This window comes from Ischnura elegans, chromosome X (assembly GCF_921293095.1).
Source record: "Ischnura elegans chromosome X, ioIscEleg1.1, whole genome shotgun sequence".
Lineage (NCBI taxonomy): Eukaryota > Metazoa > Arthropoda > Insecta > Odonata > Coenagrionidae > Ischnura > Ischnura elegans.
Window position 1 is genome coordinate 5,109,623 of NC_060259.1, and position 12,634 is coordinate 5,122,256.

Below are 12,634 nucleotides of genomic sequence, written 5' to 3' on the forward strand. Positions count from 1 at the left end.
TGGCAAGCTCTCTCACTCGTGTGCCACTGTGCGAGTCTGCGTCCTCATGGAAGAGTCCACTCTCGCTCAATGCATGATTAGGGGAGGCACTGCGGGAGCTGCTAGGGGGGGAAAAGTTAACATGCAGCTGGATGAGACATCGAGTGTGAGAAGAGTAAGGAAAGGAGGCAACGTAACTTATTTCTTCGGTGGCCCTTTAGGAAACAATTATTTTATTCCGAGTATGAATTAGGCTACAGGCGGAAGGACTGCTTCGTTTTATCTAGCTAATTCATAATTTATTTTAACTGTAGCTAGATTTTTGTAGTAGGAGTACTACCAAACTACATCCAGCAATTAAAATGCAGCAAATAATTTTCATTTTCTATGAGGCAGAGCAATTACACGGCCTTATGTGCAGTGCTTTAGTTAACACAAAAGGGCAGTTTTACGGATCCAACATTAAGATTATCATTCCAGCATCAAATCAAATAAATTCAATCGAGATTTTCGCTGGTTTGACGGAATGGAAGCTTAATTAATTACATGTGACGGTGAAAAGATTATCTCTCTCTAAAGTTTAAAATGGGCTCAAGGTGAGCCAGAGGTAGTGAAAATAATATTTGCTTTCTTAGCCAATTACGGGTTTGTATCTCTCTATTCTCCACCAACTATGATAACCATGTTGGCCAAAAGGTTATGAAATTGCATTTCTTTTCAACTAGCCTCAGAGGTGAAAACTAACTAAAGGTGAGAGAATACGGTGAATTGTCGATTTTTATAACCACATTTTTATGCGATTAGGGTTCAAAATATTTTAATATCCACACAATACACTCAGTTCTCCTCCCTGTGTCCATATTGCTTATGGAAAATTTTGGTGGTAATAAACAATCTTGAACAATCCAACTGGACGACAAATTATCACAACAGACAATGAGAGCCTGTTTGAAGCTCTCCGGCACATGAATGGCACACAGAGTTGTCTCTGCCATCTAGCGTAGATCACCAAAACTAACACAATTAAGAAACAAGCAAGCGACGAAACGTAGGGTTGTTGGCGATTTGAATGTTTTCGCCCACGGTAAGAATCGTTTTTTTAATTTAATGGATACATGCATTCAACCTCGTAACGTAAGTAAAAGCATAAGAGGTAACTAAGAGGAAGAGCACCTAACACATGACGGTGTACACAGCTGAGGCGCGGAAATGAAATGATGGCCGAAAATTCAAACAAAAAGTTTTAGATATATCGACTAGAAATAGAACCTCTTGTGTGTACACCGACATTTATATGTATTTTATCCATCTCCGATTTGTATAATCGCATATGGTGACCTGATTCATTGACTATTTGATGCATGTGGCCAGAATGGTTTATTTCTTCTTTTTGGGATCGACGTTCCTCAAAATGCATCTGCTATATTAGTAGGGTGATTGTGTCTCTCTTGAATTTCATTTCCTCTTCTGTGTATTACTTCCCTATATAAATAGACCAAATTTGGCATATCGTCTTTTTTATTTACAAAACGAAAGCCCCGACGTATTTTTATAATATATATGCAATGGTACAAAAGATATTCCAACGGTGTAAAACTTAAAATTTATGAAAGTATCTTCTCATTAGACATCATAATAAGTAAGAAAATAGCATAAAAGGCTTATTTCAAATATCACCCTCTAATTAAAACAAACCCCTTCGATTATTCTCATTTTATTTTGCTACCTAATTTCCCTTGCATACCCTTCATTATAGTCTGAGAAATATCTTTAGGTACATAGCATCCAGTAGTTGCCGATCTCCCGCACACATTCCAGTTTATCTACCCCTGCTAAATAGGCAATGACAAATGCGTTGGGCCACTCATGCGTGCCGCTCAACGGAAACTTTGTATCCTTCACCAAACGATTGCCACTCTGGACTTGTTTTCCCAAATTAATCTCAGCATTATCCTCAATTACCTGCTACATTAAGCTGTGCGCACATTAAGAACCTTTCTTCACGTGAGTGGAACCAAACTTGTAAATCCAGAATATTATGCCACTGTTGAGTTTGTCATGAGAGTTAAGTTTTCCAGGTCAGAAGTTTTGTAATTACAAGAAGGCGAATTGTCAAATTTGGTCGAAATGGGTGACCTAAGGGTCATGTGGTCGAATTCGGCCATATTTAGCCTGGAATGAGCCATGTTCAGTAGAAATTTAAACGAAGTATTTCCAAGATTAGACCGTACTTATTTTGGCGGTCCTCACCGGGAAGGAGACTGAGGAGGCCAGGATGAGAAATTGAAAGGGAGGGGGTGAGGTGCAGTAGCGGATACAGAAAGAAATTCTAGGGGGGCGCAAACGGTATCTTGAGCTACCTTTATTGTAGTAAAAAAAATCAAGCCACGTGCATTCATTATACACGTAAACAAGACTACCATCTTACGATGTATAAAAGTTACAAATGTGGTTCTGGAATGTTCGGCAATGCGATCGGCCCACAGTGGTGCCAAATCGAAAAAAGCTGGCCAAAAGTCATTTTTTCGACTTTTTACGACGAAGTTTTGAATTATGTATTCGGATTCTACAGGATATGGCCTATAATATTTCGTACCTGATAGGTCTGTGTGATTATTATGTTGACCTGTGTAACCCGTCAAACATGGGCATGTTCAGCCTAAAACGCCCGAGGCGTAGAAATAGCCGATTTTAGGGTAATTCAACTTAATAAATTACTATTTTAATTTCAAGGGATTCATTTGTCAATTTTAATACGGTAAGTTTGCATATTTTTTTACAATATTATAGTATTTTTTGTTCGTTTCAGAATTTATTATAACAATATTTAATTATTTATAATGTTAGCTATTTTTGAGCCTATTTTTAGTCAAATGTGTCGATATAGTTTTGTGCCCCACCGTGCCACTCGAAGATTCCTATGCTGAATCCTTAGGAAGAGTGTATACAACAAGATGGAGAAAAAAATCTTGCCTATACTTGCCTATCCGACATCTAGAGGGTTTTAAGTTGAGCGGTGCACCGCTCCGCTGAGGGCTGCTGGCCGGCGCACAGTGGGCGGAAATCAGAAAAAGCCGGACAAAATTACAAAATGGCTTTTTTTTAGTTATAAACTTGAAACTTCGCAGGTATACTCAAAAATGATTGAAATTTATTGATATGTACTTCATTTAACATAGATTTTACCCGTTACTGAGATACAGAGGCTCAAACGTGAGCAAATTTCCATAAAAACGCCCGTCTTCAATTTTCTCTGAAAATCTTCCAAAGTAAGTGAATGGTGAAGTTATGGGTGGATTCTTGCCGAATAAAAATCTGTTAACTAAAATAAAGCTAAATGTGGAATAGTATTTATTCAATAAATTTGAAAGAAATAGATTTTTACAAAAACACCAACTCCCGTAGAAGTATTGAGAAAGTAATGCAAAGCTTATTCCGGAAATGTTATGGATTCAGCGAGCCAATTTTTGAAGCGACACAAAAATCGTTCATTTTTTGGTTCCGATGGAAATACCTCCGTTAAGACGGCCAAGGGCTCCGGTCCAGGGTGTCACAAAACGACCGTTTTCGAAATTAGAATCCTGAGGGTCAGGGATCGGTGATTGAAGAAGGTATAAGGGTCTCAGCTGGTATCTTTCTGGTACTTAGGTCTTTTTGTATGAGTCCCAGGAAAACAACTCACTTTGTCGAGGTTTGAACGCTTTTAATAGAAGCATGGTCTTCGATCGTATCCAAAGATAACGAAATGAACTTCGATGAAACGTGCAAGTACATCGCATTAAAAACCTCCACTGTCTTCACCATAGATCATTTGAGAATCGGTGTCTTGAAGCAAAACATAAAAACGGTGAATGTTGAGCGTTAAAACCCATACAGCTTCAATAACCTTACCGCGGCGCGGCCAATCCAACTCCCGACGCGCGGAGAAGAACCCTGCCGCGCGATCGAAAAATCAATGTAATTTCCGGCGACGCACACTTATTTCAAAGAAAACTGCATAAAGACCTCAAGAAATCTTCAAACAATGCTCTCATATAAGTTACTCTGCGCGACCTAGCCGAAAACCTATTTGAAACTCTACCTAAATGTAAAACTTCGTCGAAAAACAGTATCCGCCATTTTGTTACTGCACGGTAACAATTTATGGGCTGTATTCTTTAAGATTACGGAAAAATAAAGAAAAAACACCATGCCAACAGATTATGTGGTTTTTTATTCGGCAAGAATCCACCCATAACTTCACCATTCACTTACTTTGGAAGATTTTCAGATAAAATTGAAGACGGGCGTTTTTATGGAAATTTGCTCACGTTTGAGCCTCTGTATCTCAGTAACGGGTAAAATCTATGTCAAATAAAGTACATATCAATAAATTTCAATCATTTTTGAGTATACCTGCGAAGTTTCAAGTTTATAACTCAAAAAAAGCCATTTTGTAATTTTGTCCGGCTTTTTCCGATTTCCGCCCACTGTGCGGCGGCCGGCGGGAGACAATGGCATTATCGCTCAAATATTCCTGTATCGGTGGTAAAACTTGCATGGTGTATACTTAGCATAATTCTACATCCTGTACGATTACATACATCAAGTGCTTCACGCCTATCGTATGCACACTCCTTGTTTGTGCACTCACCTTCAAATATTCATGAAACCAATGAGGGCCGGTTTTCATGCTCTTAATGAGAAACATTATGAGTGATCAAAAGCGACTACTTAAGTCACTATGCGAGAACCTTACAGTAACCACAAGATGCTTTTCTTTGCAAAACTTTCCGCATATTTTTGTAGAGAAGAGATCCCTTACATGCCGTACAGCGTTGTCAGCACGTTAGTCCGAAATAAAGTATTGGCGATGAGAGAAATAAATGCTCCCTAATGCCAAGAATTGTTCACAGGATCATTTCAACAGACCATAGACGTAGATAGGATTGAACTCGGAGGGAACAATTCGTCTAAACCCACTAATGGAGCGTGCATCTTGCAAGGGCATTTTTTAATAATAATGGAATGAGGATGACGACCTCCCTCACCAGAGCCATGGATGTGGTAAATATTTCCCACTCAGTTTTATTTAATGATTTTCTTAGTGAACAAGTGCTGTGCTCCGAACTGTGTTAACACGGCTATCTCGAGAAACTTCTCCTGTCCAGATAACTAAAGCACTTGGTTTGCCAATGTTTGGCATTCAAATTTCAAGATGCGCCGGAAACTCAGAGGCAAGTCTATATAAGCTTTTATATCTTTTATTCAATGTCAACTCATAATTTCCGGTTTATTATTGGTAAAAAATAGACAACTTTTAGAAATCACATTCATCGTTTCAGCCGTAAATACACCTGTTAAATTTGAATTATGGGTGCCGCAAATTTTTTCGTACCTTGCGGTGTACAATAAGAATACAGAGAGAAAAGAATATTCATAAACGAAGAAGAAGGAATATGTCGTGGAATATTTGAAAACAAGATTTTGACTGAATGAAATCAAGCATGCAAAAAATATTCTGACGCGTTTTGTGCGAAGAATGTTTTCTCGAAATACCTAAGAAAGTGGAATCAAAGGTCGAGGACAGATGAGCATTTCAAATAGACGTTCAAAAGCTGGTTGCAGAAGGAAATGAAATTCCCCCCAGAAGTATATCGATACCTCCCTCTCGCATCTAGTGAGTGCAAATGATTACCGTGTATGCACAGTCGGCGAATATATGCAGTGTATAAAAATAATCACTCATTAATCTCAATCATCATATTTTTTAATGGGGAGTTTTAATTCAGGATTTCATTTCAGACAAGATGAAATTACGTGTAAATACAAAATTATAATCAATAAGTAAGAAATATTGGACCCGTTTCCATAATTTTGAAAAATCTACGAACAATTGCTCTATGTGTATGAAATGTAATTATTAATGTGATTTGCAATTTTCACGACAGGTATCTATGAAAGACTTGTCCATAGACTTACAGTGATATTAAAATCTCTATCCTGCGGCTATGAGATAAATAATGATGCCTTCAGCCAGTATTGCATTGAAATAGCTGAACTGTGCATCGATTATGGTTGGCATTATATGCTGCTCATCGTACATTAAGTGCTGATACATGGAACAGCAATTTCCAAAGAATCCTTTCTTACAATTGAAATTTTAACGGAGGAAGCATTGGAGGCCAGGAGCATTAGGAAATTCCGAGTGCAACGTACTATCGTTTTCAAAAGTATGCAGACACCCACGAGCCCCACTTAACTGATGTGGTAGGGTCGGTAAAAACTTGGAAGGTTGGCACATGAGGTAGCCTGCACCCCTCACCAGTACGCCAGCAATAGCCGACGAGGACGGACGCGGGGGCGACCGGGCTAGCGAGACAGTAGTCAAACTACAGGCTCAAATGCCCTAGCGAATAGAATGCTCTAAGGAAACTCACGTCCACGCACAGGTAGGGCCGAGGGAGTGCTTTCTCGCGAGCTCCGTGGGGAGGATTTCCTCTCTTCAGATTCATATTTGGACTCACCGTGAACACGGAATGTGTATGTGGCCCCGTAGCTGAGTAGGATTAATTCACGCGCATATGATGCACTGAAGTTATGGGGGGGATTCGAATCTGAGCCAATTGTATTTTTTTGAAAGATCAATTGATAACATCAATATAATATAGTTTACTCGATAAAAAAATTAACACCGAATTTTTTCAGCGACTAATTTTTTAACTTAAATGACTCAATCTGCCTTAACACATTTGTTTCAAAGCAAGTTTATTCAAAGAGTGGAAATAAGCAGGGAAAGTGGCAGAGGTTGTACTTCATCCTTGCTGCTGTCAAATTTCCGTTGAAGAAATGGATGATATCCATTCGGTCATTAATTTATAATTATTTATTGTTGTCCGATCGGTGCGGTCTGGTCTGGTTGGTTGGTCGGCTATCTCCGAGGCCCCCGAGGTTATGGGGCCCCAACAACGCTCGCGTCTATCTCGAAGTGTATATGAGAGGTGTAATAGAAAAACTCAGATTACTTGAACCAAATTATTTTTAGCAATTATAAAATTCTAAGCTCTGATTATTTGATTTATTTACAGCTTAATCAGCATACAAAGTTTGTAAAAAAATGTATGAAATAAAGGTTTTAGAAGGTAAAATAGAACCTTATGCTTTTTGAAAGGGTTATTCGAAAGTTATTTTGGAGGGTGCTTAGATTTCAGTGCGGTTTTAAGGTACAAATATTCTAAATAGATAATAGAACCATCACACCTATCTAAATTTTTAAGCTATGTAATTTTCATTTTTCTTAGTATTTTTATTTACGAAATTGCTTCCTTTAATTAACTTTAATCTACATTTTAAGAGCCAGAATGGCGTCAAAATCCATTTCTGGGCATGCGATTTCCCAAAGTTTTCCCAAGGGCCCCAGCCGAGGTCACACAATCACCCCAGGCCGCCCCTTCGTACGTTTTTAAGGATGAAAGATTTCATGTACCAATTTACTTCCACTTTATCCATGGAGATATTTGTATTTTGCACTCCTATGGGAAGCAAAGAGTTGGAGCTTTTACTTACATAATTTCCTACACTGGTGAACAATGATTTTGCCCTGGAGACGTCGTTGGATGATGTTAGACGTATTTTTTGCTGATTCGGAATCTGGGCTTAGATTATTTCCATCACGTATAGTTTCATTGGGACAGCTGAATGTATATTTTCTTTTACAAAAGTAGTAATTCATTTCATTAATATATCATAATAGCATGAACAGGTAAAAATAATAATTTCCTCTCATAACATGTTGTCCTACGATGGCATGCCTTCCTATCCCAACAAAATATATAATTAAACTTGCAGCAACCTATCGTTTTTTTTTCGATGCAATGCATAATCAGCTTACCCTCCAAATAAAATGTGACTGTAGGCGCGTAAAGACGTGTGTTTTTCATCTGCAGGTGGTTTGATAATTTTGTTGCTCGCAGGAAATGTCAGCTTATTACATTGTAATCGTTGTGAAGTGTCTCAGCTTTCATCGTGGGGTCAATCCATTTCAAACCACCGAGGCATTGTTGCTCAGCGTTTTTAATTATCCTGAATTTTTATCATTTGTTTGCTACTTGTAGACAATCACAAAACACCATTAGAAAAAAATTTACAAGACATACTTTTTTTGGCAGATATTTTTAAAAGGGCGAATGGGCCTAAACAGAGCGTGAATTACCACGATGACTTGTTACGTGTGCGATGAAATTACTTTCAAGGCTAAGAGGAGGAATATTACCTTTTTGAGACAGTGTTTTAGACTTTATTTTGACTGTCCGTTGGGTGACCTGGATACAAGATTGGAGCCTTCTGTGATGAGGAGGTGTGAAAGGCTTCTCACTGGTTGGACTGATGGAAAACGTCATATGAATTTTTCCGTCCTCGTGATTCGGTGGGAAGCTAAGGATCATATTTCTGACTACTATTTTTATGAAACAGAAATTAAAGGAATAACACCGAAGTCAAAACACACAGTAAAAGATCCAAACAACCTAGAATCAGCCCCACACTTGAAAATTTTACCAGTGGTGGAACCACACAAAACTAAAATTAGCGAATGTTCAGAAAGTATGTGAGAATGATGGATTCGAAAATTCGAAAGACCCAATTTTCGGACCAAACATACCTGATAGACCTCATTTTATGATGCAGGAGGATTTAAGTGATCTATTGCGCAATTTAAATTGGTATAAAAAGCAGAGTGAAGTCTTAAAATCACGGTTGAAGGGTTGGATTTTGCTAAATCGAAATACAAAAAAAATCACAGCTGTACATTCTCATGAAAACAATCTTAATTTTTGTAATGATATTCTCTCTGTTATGGATACTCTTAGTTTTGAATACAACACAGATGAATTGGTTCATTGATTCCTATAACGTCAGTTTAAAGGCTGTTTTCTAACATAGTGGAATTGAACTCCCCTCGAAAGCATTAGCTCATGGAAGTGACATGAAAGAATCTTACCAGAATATGCAGTAAATTTTTCTCCACGCAAAATTTGTGGAAAATTAAAAGGAGCTGCATTTAAACTAAGCATACAGTTGGCCAACACGAAATATTACTGCTTCTTCTGCGATTGGGATAGCGGAGACAGAAATAATCATTACTTGAGAAAAGATTGGCTATAGCGTAATCACTCGTTCCTGGATTCCAAAATGTCCCTTTCAACTTTTTTACAATCCTAAAAATATTATTTTGCCACCTCTAAGTATTAAATTAGGGGTTTTAAAAAATTGTGTAAAAGATATGTGCAAAAATGGTGCAGGTTTTACTTATTTGAATCAAATGTCCTAAAAATCATTGAAAACAGATAATAGAAGGATTTTTTATTGGACCACAGATTTTTTTAGGAAGCGCTGAAGAATTCAGAATTTTGACAGCAATAGTTCAACAAAAAAAGCTCGTGGAAGGCATTCAAAAATGCATTTGAAGGTTTTTTAGGAAAGAGAATGGCTAAATATCATCACGATCTGGTGGTTAATGTAATTAAATTGCACAAAAAATGGATGCTCTACGTATTCAAAACAAATCACTTCATCGGCTCACACCTGAACTTTTTTCCTACAAACCTTGACGCCGTTAGTGATCAACACGATAGGTTTTTTCCACCATCATATTTTACTAATGCACGAATGGCACCAAGAAAAGTTCAGCAACATGTTATCAGATTAGTGGTGGACACTGATAAGGGATTCGTCAGAAGCTAAATATGCGAGAAAATTCCGAGTAAGTACCAATTTTTCCCATTATTTTAACTAACAATTTATTTAGTTAAACTCCCTTGAATCCGATTGTCCTAAAAAAAACACTTTACGTGATAGAAAACATCAGGGCCCAGAATCGGAATCAGCCCGAAAAATGCCAGAGGATCACTCAAAAACATGGCTAGAACAGATATAATTATTTTTTGGTTGATCAGTGTTATCGATTGAGTTGCAAACATCATGCTCTAGGGATATTATTCTGATTTCAACAACGAGTGTATCTGGCTATTTATTGAGTATTGTCCATAATATGAGTAGAGATATTTATCAATGAAAATTTGACAGTAGCAAGGATAAAATACAACCTCTGCCACTTTCCCTGCTTATTTCCACTTTTTGAATAAACTTGCTTTGAAATAAATGTGTTAAGGCAGATTGAGTCATTTAAGTTAAAAAATTAGTCGCTGAAAAAATTCGGTGTTAATTTTTTTATCGAGTAAACTATATTATATTGATGTTATCAATTGATCTTTCAAAAAAATACAATTGGCTCAGATTCGAATCCCCCCCATAACTTCAGTGCATCATATGCGCGTGAATTAATCCTACTCAGCTACGGGGCCACATACACATTCCGTGTTCACGGTGAGTCCAAATATGAATCTGAAGAGAGGAAATCCTCCCCACGGAGCTCGCGAGAAAGCACTCCCTCGGCCCTACCTGTGCGTGGACGTGAGTTTCCTTAGAGCATTCTATTCGCTAGGGCATTTGAGCCTGTAGTTTGACTACTGTCTCGCTAGCCCGGTCGCCCCCGCGTCCGTCCTCGTCGGCTATTGCTGGCGTACTGGTGAGGGGTGCAGGCTACCTCATGTGCCAACCTTCCAAGTTTTTACCGACCCTACCACATCAGTTAAGTGGGGCTCGTGGGTGTCTACATACTTTTGAAAACGATAGTACATGAAAATCCTCAATAATGTTAAAGTATGAAGATATATTTCGAAGGCTCCTTTAAATAACTGAATCATTCATTTTAATTACATCAGGAGTTACAAAAAACGAAGTCAGCCTATCAAGTGAGGTGAAAATTTGCTAATTTTAAGTGATATGCAGAGCGACAATAAGTCCGATGGGGTGACATCGGACGACTATTCTTTTAAAAATCGTTTTTTGTGATACATGAAAGCGATTTTATTGCAATTAGAACATTATTTTCCTCGATGTTCTTAATATCAGTCATTTTATTTCATCTAATGTGACTTATCAAATACATGAAAGCCAAAAATGAGTGAGTGTGAGTATTTTTTTCCGATTTTGGTATCTCACCGACTATGCTGATGGTCGCGGGTTCGAATCTCACCGATTTCATGTCGAAAATTCTATAATGGGTTTTAACAACAATTTGTACATCTTTTGCCTTAAAATTATACTATTTTAAGCTCTCCATGAACACCAAGTTATCGCCAATCGCAATGACATCTATATCGAGATTTTCTAAAAATGTTTTATATAATAACAGCTCAAAAAATGCTGAAATGAAGAGATATCGTAAAAATAATGCCAAAATCAGATTCAGACGATCAAAATCAATAAGGGACTTCCACTTCTGTTGCTATTTTAGGAAAAATTACGACGTTATTAATTTTGGCCAGCTTTTTTCGATTTGGGACCATTGTGCGGCCCCACAAGGCAAATGCTCTATCTGTATCCGCCGATGGTGTGGTGGCATAGAATGGGTGAGGGGGATGAATGGGTCTTGTGAAGACCAGCAGGGTTATTCCCGTTTCTATTCCAGTAATCGTATGGTCGGGCCATGCGTGGAAATCGATCATAACCACGGCCTCGCGGCCTACGCATGGCTTCGAGCGATTCTCATCTGAGCAAAAGGCCGGGCGGTAGCAGTGACGCCAGGGATGGCGTTATCATTTCCACTTAAAGTTCACGGCAAGTTCTGCCAAATTTTCAATCGACATCTCAATTTTGACTCTATTTAGGGATGTGCGAGTGCTCGAAAATTCGAGTCGAGTAGTTGGTACTTGACGCGAGTGATTCGAGTAGTATTACGAAGGTCGAGTCGAGTAGTTTCGGTTACAGAACTGTCGAGGCCAGTAAGTTCAGTAATCTGCCGACAGAAAGCGTTATCATTAAACTCATGTAGTAATATCATTTATTAAGTCGATAAGTCGTTCTAATGCCTTGGCCAAGGAGTTTCAGCTTTTGTATACGTAGCAGTCAACAATTATAGTAGTCGGCGCGGCGGCGTATTCGGAGTAATCGGAGTGGACCACAGCATTGCTCATACTATCCTATACGATACTTATATACCCTACCATACTTTCTTTACTCAAACGCCGAGGTAATACGTAAAAATTGTATGGATTTCTATGGAAAAAATGCAAATTTTATGTTTTAGCGGGCAATGCCGGTTTTCCCGGTGTTTGACATTTCAAGTTTTTTAGCCTTTTTGAGCACTAAGGACGTCCGATGTTAATTTTCGTTTATTCCTTTGTTGCATTTAGTTTCACTCTTGAACTAACATATATAAGTTGCTATGGCTCATTAAACGAAGTAAGAAATTAAAAAAACTTCTTATTTTAATGTACAAAGCTAAAGCTAAGTTCTATAGTGCATTCGCGTCGTCCACTAAAATTCAATGAACATTCAAGATCCATATAAATCGTTGAAATTTTGATAAAACTTCCCAAGGTTCCCAAACCTTGCAACTTTGGAAAGAAAGTTCTTGTCCAGCCACACAAGTGTGTTGCGAAAGACATTTTTCTGCAGGCAGTAATACTGTAACATGGAGACGTCAAAACCTGCTGCCTGAGTATGTTGCATGATAATTTGAAAGGATCAAGTACTACATGATACATTTACGCATACAAAATTAATTACAATTGTACAAATATCATTGTTGAGGGTACTTCTGAGCAGTTTGGAT